General features: G+C 43.1%; 1 non-coding gene across 1 annotated transcript; it reads right to left on the bottom strand.

Moving 5' to 3' along the window:
• Positions 1-7,049: 7,049 nt before the first annotated feature.
• On the bottom strand, positions 7,050-7,120 carry TRNAG-ACC (transfer RNA glycine (anticodon ACC)). Its single transcript has one exon. It is a non-coding gene; the product is annotated as a tRNA-Gly (tRNA).
• Positions 7,121-8,327: the final 1,207 nt, after the last annotated feature.

Below are 8,327 nucleotides of genomic sequence, written 5' to 3'. Positions count from 1 at the left end.
TCGCCCGTTAGGCTAATTTTTTAGCAACGTTTGACTTGATGTTAAATGTATTCTCCATCTAAACTGTTGTGAGTTTAATGGGCCATTCTATGTGTTGGCAAGAGATGCTAGTGTGGGAGTTATAATGGAGCATTCCAATCCATATCTTTTTAGTTAGAGATTGAAAGTAGCTTTTTTTTTTTCAACTAGGCTGCCCCAAGGTACACCTGTGAGGAATTTAAACCTCTGAAAATGAGCAATTTTATTCTGCTCTGGGATATTTGTGAGCTAACGCCTAGCTGAAATGCTCAGTGAAAATAATATCTTGTTAACAAAGCGATTAACACCCACAATTTACATGCAAATTCTACCCAAAAGTATAGTGCTTCAAGGAGCTTTAATTATTTCAAGTCCTCACGTGGGTTACGGCAGTAGTTTCACTTATATCTACTCAGAGAACCTCAGAGAAGACTGTGTGTGGTTAATGTCAGAAACTGGTTAGAAATCACCTGTGAGCTTGAGGTTTCTCAGAATGTCCTGGAATAGGTGAGTGAACATGTTTCTTTCCAATCGCTATTCAAAATTAGTAATACAATTCTTAACTATACTTGAATTGTTGCATCGAAGTACTTTTGAATTAAAGTGTAAGAGATTCGGAAGTTCAAAATGGCGGCTCTCCATATAACCGAACCATTTAACAGACATCACTGGGTACCTTTATTAGGTACACCGCTGTCTTCTAGAGTTGAACACGTAGACCAACAATTCCAATCCCAGGTCCTCTGGTGCAGGTGTGCAAAAAGGATTCTTGTCCTTCATGATTTCTTAACTGAACTGCAGTTGTTGCTTCCATAGTCTGAGCTCCCAGGAGCTCAGGGAGAAATAATTTATCCTTCTTATACAAATTTCTCCCAAATCTTGCCTTCGCTCATCTTTTAAGTTTTGTAGACTTTGTCTGTCTTATTCTAGAACCTCTAGTTTTTGCAGTTGGGATATGTTTCTAGTGCTCCACTTCTCTCTTGTTACCCTCTTTTTCCAAAGCTGGTCCAAGTATGGTTGACAATTTTGATGTGCTTTTCTTTTATCATGTGTAAAGTTGGCTGTGTTTTCTGAATGAGTGTCACATCTTTCCTTCCTCTTTTTTTTAATATCTTGATTTTAAGACCAAAATTTGTTTTCAAGACTGGATCTATTTTTTCTCAAGTTTCTGAAGTTCCCTTTCCAAACAGCTTTCTGCAAATATACTAATTCTGAAAACTTCCCAACTTTTCACTGTGGATTACCACTGCCTCTGTCAAACCTGATTCTTTGAAACCTATTTTTCCAGACACGGGCTTTTAGATTTCACACTTTTGCTCGATTTAGAGTGATTTCATGAAGTTTTTCTATCATCCCAAATTCTGAAGGATGATACATGCATTAGATTTGATAGACCCCCCCCATCTGTGTGATTGTTTATAAAGTCTAGAAGAGTCCCCACCACTGTGGTTCACGTAATAGTCTGACTTCCTCAGATCCTGAGTCAACCTACTCATTGGGCCACATGGACAGAAGCAGGAAATCCATGTCCAGGATCTTTGAACAAGCATGCACAACTAATCGGTGTTCTGGATGGAAACTGACCAATTAGGTGATCAAATCAACTCTCCTGGGGAGGAAGGATGGGGTATGGGGGGAGGGGGGAGAGCATAGAGAGAGCCAGTTAGAGACAGAACCGAAGTCTGACTTCCAATCCAGTGTTCCATTCACTGTTCCTGGAGGCGCACGCTACTTCTAAAAGGGCTTACTTTACAGGAACTTTCAAATTCCACTTTGACTCACTTATTTCTTGTTTGAGTCAATGGTTTTCAGTAAAGATACACCCTTTGACGTGGTCACTTATTTCATGGCTGACATGAAAATGTGCCTTTCTTCATATGCTCAAGCTCTCATCTGATTGCAGAAGTACAACAGCCTCCCCCTGAAGGGGAGGTAAGACAAGGAGATGAGCCAAGGTCATATGGTGCCCGGAGGCAGGTGACAGAGTCAAGTCTAGGGAGGGCCAGAGGCAGGTCAGATGAAGGGCGTGGGGTAAGAGATGGAGCCAGAGAGAAGACAGGGAGTGAAAGAAAGCCAGGCTAATACAGGGGACCCAGGCCCAGGGTGCTGCGTGGGTGCCTAGGCCATTACTTCCAGGGCACATTGTGTCTGGGGTGAGCCCTACTAAAGAGCCAGGCACAGCCTAGATCCCAAGGTTACCACGTGCATGGAACATGACTAGGTTCGGTGAACCATGGATTCTGACGCTAGAAGGCCTTGCAGCCCATCCATGCTGCATCGCTGGGAATGCTGGAACTCACCTTAAACCCAGGAGACCTAATTCTGCTTCTAAAACTGTCCAGGAAGGGATTTCCAAGCCTCCCTCCATTATCCATTTCAACGCTTAACATCCCTCGGGAGAATAAAGTCTTCCTCAGCTCAACCTGTGTCTCCTTCTCTAAAAGTAAGAGCAGCGACAACGCCTTCTCTATACAGACTTTGACGGCCGTTAGTTTTCTTTCCTGCAAAAGATTTCTATTGCTTTTAACTTTTGTCCATCGATCGTGTTTGTTGATGACGCTGCTCTGTGTTCAGGTAATGGAGTGGGAACATACGTTTGTTGGACCCCTATAATGTTTCTGTTGCTTCAATCATTTCATGCTGTTGGTGAATTTGACTGGCTTGCCCTTTAAGACACATTATTATGTGCCATTTTATACATGAGGAAAGTGGGTCAGACTTCTCCTATGGACTTTGACTCACTGTTGACAATGTGAGAACGATTTCCACACATCAAATCTCTAATCTCTAGATTTTAGACTGTTTTCATTTTATAAAATGATTTTAGTCTTTATTAATGTGATTCATCCACATGGATACAACTAAATAAGACTAAAAAGCTAGAGACGTTGATGGTTGGACACAGCAGGTACTTACATGTTCTAAGTCCTTTATGCATACCCATTTAACAGTCACAACAACTCACTGTTATTTTCTTGGTTTACAGGTGGAAAAACTGAGATAAAGACAAGTTAAGTCACTAGCCTGGGCCACAGAGCCTCTAAGTGGCAGAGCCGAGCTGCAGACACAGGCCGCTTGGCACAGGGTGCTGGGTCACGTGCCTCTGCACACAGGAGGCACTGGAACCCGTCCTCCCCTCCGGACACCCCCTCCTCCTCCCTGAGACTTTGTCTTTCCGGTTCCCGCCCCCATCCACCTACTCTCGTTGTCCAGCAATCTCTAGCTCCTCATCCTCCACCTCATCATGATCATCTAACTGCTGATTATTTATGAACCAGGCTGTTTTTCATTATTACATTTACTTCCGATATTTTTATTTTCCTGGATTAAATAATAGCTTCGTTTTTCATTTGTCTAATTGTCTTTATATCTCCTCTTATTCCCCCCCCCCCCAGATATTCCATCCATCGTCATAGGCCTTTCAACTTTTTTCCCCCAAATGTTCAAATATAGCAGATAACTTATCAAATCCATGTTTTTTCCCTGAAATCCCCATTCTCCATTCCGATAGTGATCAGTTGTTTTCTGGGTCTGCTTCACGACTTCATCCTCCGGCTTTCTACAGTACTGGCTCTTATTTCCCAGACTCCATGCCGTCCTTTACTTCCTCTACTCCCTCGCTGTAGTAGTGCCTTCTAGCTATCTATTGCTGCATTGACACCAAACTCACTGGTTTAAAACAATTTATTATGGCCACCATTCAGTGGGTTAGCTGGGTAGTTCTGTGTCACTCGGTAATGACCGAGTGACACAGGGTGCTAGGATGTTTGCATCCTTAATCGGTCTGCAAAGTCCCAGAGGGCTCACGCACCCAGCTGGTGGCTGAAGTTGGCTGTTTGCTGGGAGCTCAGTGGGGCGGTCAACCGGAGCAGCTACACATGTGCTCTCCACGTGGCCTCCCCATGTGGCCGTCCCATGTGATTGGGTGTTTCACAGTGTGGCAGCTGGGTTCTATGGGAGAGCAGCCCAAGGTGGGATTTTCAAGGAGCCCAGAGGAAGCTGCAAGGCTCCAGTGATCTAGCTTTGGGGGTCCCAGAACATCACTTCCCCTACATTCTAGTGTCAAGCCGAGATTCCAGGGAAGGGCCTCGGATGTCCTCTCTTGATGCATAGAGAGGTCTAGTCGGATAGCCATCTTTCACACCAAGCTACTACGGGAGGGCAATGATAAGCTGCTGTCACAGAGAAACCCTGGCGTTTCAGTGACAAAACAATAACCTTTAATTTCCCACTTCCTTTTCTGTTCATCGTGGTGGGGGATGGCCTGAGTCCAGCCTGTCCTGTTTCCCTGTGACCACGCATACACCCTGTGCTTGGGACTAAGTTAGCCTGGCTCCTGGGACTGGATGACAAATGCAACCTGACTCCCTACTGGGAATGCCTGGAAAGAAAACACGTCCCCTAGCAGATGGGGGTGCAGGCACAGCCCTTCTCCTTCTGCCCGGAGTCTATGCAAACATCAACTGGAGACAGTCTGGCTGAAGCTGTCCCTTGTATGGAACCCAGCCCCCCGTTGTTGCTGGATCTGTTCCTGGCAGGGAGGGAGTGGCATCCCTCCACGGCAACACAAGACCTGTGTGCAAACCACCCCCCCGCCTTGGCCGGCAGACTGACACCCACTGGCCCCGGGGGAGCAGCATGCTGCGGTGAAGCTGACTATGCTTTTGAACTTGTCTCTTCTCCACCCAGTGCCTGGATGTGTTGTGCGTTTGTTGGTGGCCCCAGCACTGCATGAGAGAGGGGTGACAACTTTTCAGTGTCTTTCTGACCCACAGTTTGGTGCAGCAAGCAGATGCCGATGGCACCACATCCATAGTGAATTAGTCACTTTGCCCTTCCATCTTACAACTCCATAGGGGCCTTGGGTCCCCCTTTTCTTAGCTGGGGGCTGGGTCCAAAGAGGATGGAGAGACCACCTCTGCTTCTTAACCACCTCAGCCTAGAAATAGCACATGTTGCTTCTGTCCTCATACCTATTTTGCAAACTAATCACCTGGCCAAACTTTGACCCAAAGGGACTGGATAAAAACGTCTCTGCCTGGGTAGCAGTTTTCCAGCACAAAACTCCCTTTATGACTGGGAGATTCTGATTTTCAGTGGAAAGCAAGTTGTTTCTGTCCCACTTTTTGGCAGGAGCATAACTTCCAATGGCTTCTTGAGAAAGAACATTTGGGAAGAAAATATTTTGAGCTTTGCATATCTAAAAACACATTTATTCTAGCTTTGCAATTGATTAAGAGTTTGACAGGATACAGAATTTTAGGTCAAATGAATTTTCCCTCTGAGTTTGAAAGGCATAGCTTCACTTTTGATTAGGTCCGGGAATCTGCTGCCATTTTGATATTTTAATTCTTTTCTTTAACTATGAATTGCTTGTTTCCCTCTGTAAGGTTTGAGGATCATTGACTCTTCTCTTTGGGTTCTGATATCAGTTTTATATAATTTACAAACCTTTATAAAAAAACGTATAACTTGGTTTTCTCATTCTTTTGCTGGCCACTTGGTGGGCACTTTCATTTATGAGAATTTTTCTGCATTATTTCTTTGATAAATTTGTGCTTTTTTTTGCCTTTGCTTTTGTTTGTTTGTTTTGTTTTATTTTTCCCTCTCTTCTGCTCCTATTTGTCAGATATTGTATGTCTTGGTTTGACTATCTAATTTTCTTATGTTTCTATCCTCTCTGTATTTTTAGATCTATTTTCTGTGAGATTTCCCCAGCAGTATCTTTTAACACTTATATTCAATTGAAACGTTTTGGCTATCATGTGTTAAATTTTAACAAGAGTTCCTTCTTGTTTCCTGAATTTTACCTTTCCATAACACCTCATTCCTATTTATAGGATGTTTTGTCTTCTCTTCTCTTGTTGAATATATTAAACATGTTTTTTAAAATTCTATTTTTAAAATGTCTTACATCTTCTCTGTCTACTGAATTCTGACAATCTTCCTTTGGTCTCCATCTTTCATGTTAGAAGCCATTTTCACATGTCTAGTGATTTTTGCCTGCTCATTTATATTTAGGAATAAAATAATTAAGAATGAAATTACTGAACACTCATGGAAAACATGCAAGTGGACATAGCTCATTCTCTAATGAGCTTTCCTGTAGGGTGGCCTGACAGCCAGCTGTCCCTTTTGTTGGGAAGTACCTGGAAGTCAGGGCTTTCTCTGGGACATTTAGATATCTCCTAACGATAATTCCCTTGCTGGGGAGTAGAATGTGATGCACATAGCAAGGCTGCAGTGGTAAGACAGGGGAAGTGGGCTGGGACGGTGGTCGTCTCTTATTTCTTCTATCTTCAGCTCTTGTGTGGAAACCTGCCTTAAATCTGCCTGTTGTCTCCAAACAGTGAATTTCTGCTTTGATTTCTTCTGGCAGTAAAAGTCAAGGCTCCTTATGGGTGTAGCATGAAACAAGGTGGTTGCTGCCTGGCTATTCAGGGTTGGGAGAGGTACCTGAGGGCAGCCTCCAGCCCTGCAGCCCATCGCCATGCTCACAGCTGGGCTCTCCAGGGTGCTGCTCCGGAACTTTCCAAAGGCCTCGGATAAGTGTTCCCTTCTGCAGCATTGTGCCCTCCCTCCTTGGCTAAGGCAGTTGTCACCCCTCCAGCTGCTTGGTGCCTGCGAACTTTTAAAAGTTTATTTTATATGTTTATGTCTCCTCTCCTATTCTGTTTGCCCTTGTGGGTTTCGTAGCTTTTTTATTCTTTTACTCTCTGTGGCAGGGTTTTGAGAGAGAGAGAAGGACAGGGAATCCAGTAATCTCCGGGGTGTCCCACAGTCCAGGGGGGTCTGCTCGAAGCCCTGAAGTTGCCATTGGGATTATAGGTACAGGTCTGCCCTCGTTCCTAAGGCATCTCTGCCAAGGTGTTTCCAACTTCCCACGTGCCGGGAGCATCCTGCTCCCACCTGTACTGATTTTTTTTTTATGCTGTACGGTGGTGGTCACATTCCATCCTCTTTTTTCCATGTGAGTATTCCATTATTGGAGCATCATTTGCTGAAAAAAAATTTTTTTTTTGGCAAGAAAGTGCATGGGCCAAGAATTGAACTTGGGTCTCCCACATGGTAGGTGAGAATTCTACCACTGAACCACCCTTGCAACCCCTTGTACTGAATATTTTTTAAACTTTTTTATTGTATAGTATAACATATATACAAAGCGAAGAAATAAAAAGGCAGTAGTTTTCAAAGCACTCTTCAACAAGTAGTTACAGGACAGATTCCAGAGTTTGTCATGGGCTACTGTACGATCCTCTCAGATTTTTCCTTCTAACTACTCCAGAATATAAGAGCTAGAAGGAATAAATAATTTTTATCATCACAATCGACTTTTTGGTGAAAAATACCATATACACAAAAAGCAGTACATTTCAAAGCACAGCACCACAATTAGTTGTAGAACATATTTTGATTGTGAATAATGCTGCCATGAACATCGGTGTGCAAATGTCTGTTTGTGTCATTGCTTTCAGCTCTTCTGGGTATATACCAAGTAGTACTATTGCTGGGTCATAGGGCAACTCAATATTTAGTTTCCTATGGAACCTCAAACAGCCTTCCATAGTGGCTGCACCATTATACATTCCCCCCAGCAGTGCATAAGGGTCCCAGTTTCTCCATATCCTCTCCAACATTTATAGTTTCCTGTTTGTTTAATAGCAGCCATTCTTATATGTGTGAAGTGGTATCGTGGTATCTCATTGTACTCTTGATCTGCATTTCCTTTATAGTCAATGAAAATGAACATCTGTTCATGTGCTTTTGAGCCATCTGTATATGCTTTTCAGAAGAAGCACATTCATATCTTTAGCCCACTTTATAATTGGGTTGTTTGTCCTTCTGTTGTCGAGTTGCGTGATTTCTTTATGTACACAGGACATTAAACCTTTGTCCGATGTGGGATTTCCAAATATTTTCTCCCATAGAGTTGGCTGCTTCATCACCTTTTTGACAGTCTTTTGAGGTGCAGACATATTTGATTCTGAGGAGTTCCCATTTATCTATGTTTTCTTTTGTTGCTTGTGCTTTGGGTGTAAAGTTTAGGAAGTTACCCACTATTACTAGATCTTGAAGATGTTTCCCTACATTTTCTTTCAGAAGCTTTATGGTGCTAGTTCTTATGTTTAGGTGTTTGATCCACTTTGAGTTAATTTTTGTATAGGGTATAAGATAGGGGTCCTCTTTCATTCTTTGGATTGTTGATACCCAAATTCTCCTGTACTCATTTATTGAAAAGACTATTTTGTCCCAGTTCAGTGGATTTTGGGGCCTAGTGTTTACTAGGTCAAAAATCAGCTGACTAGAGA

The sequence above is a fragment of the Tamandua tetradactyla genome, chromosome 3, assembly GCF_023851605.1.
Source record: "Tamandua tetradactyla isolate mTamTet1 chromosome 3, mTamTet1.pri, whole genome shotgun sequence".
NCBI classification, from domain to species: Eukaryota; Metazoa; Chordata; class Mammalia; order Pilosa; family Myrmecophagidae; genus Tamandua; species Tamandua tetradactyla.
The sequence above is the reverse complement of the archived record's forward strand: the minus strand, read 5'-3'. Positions and strand labels throughout refer to the sequence as shown.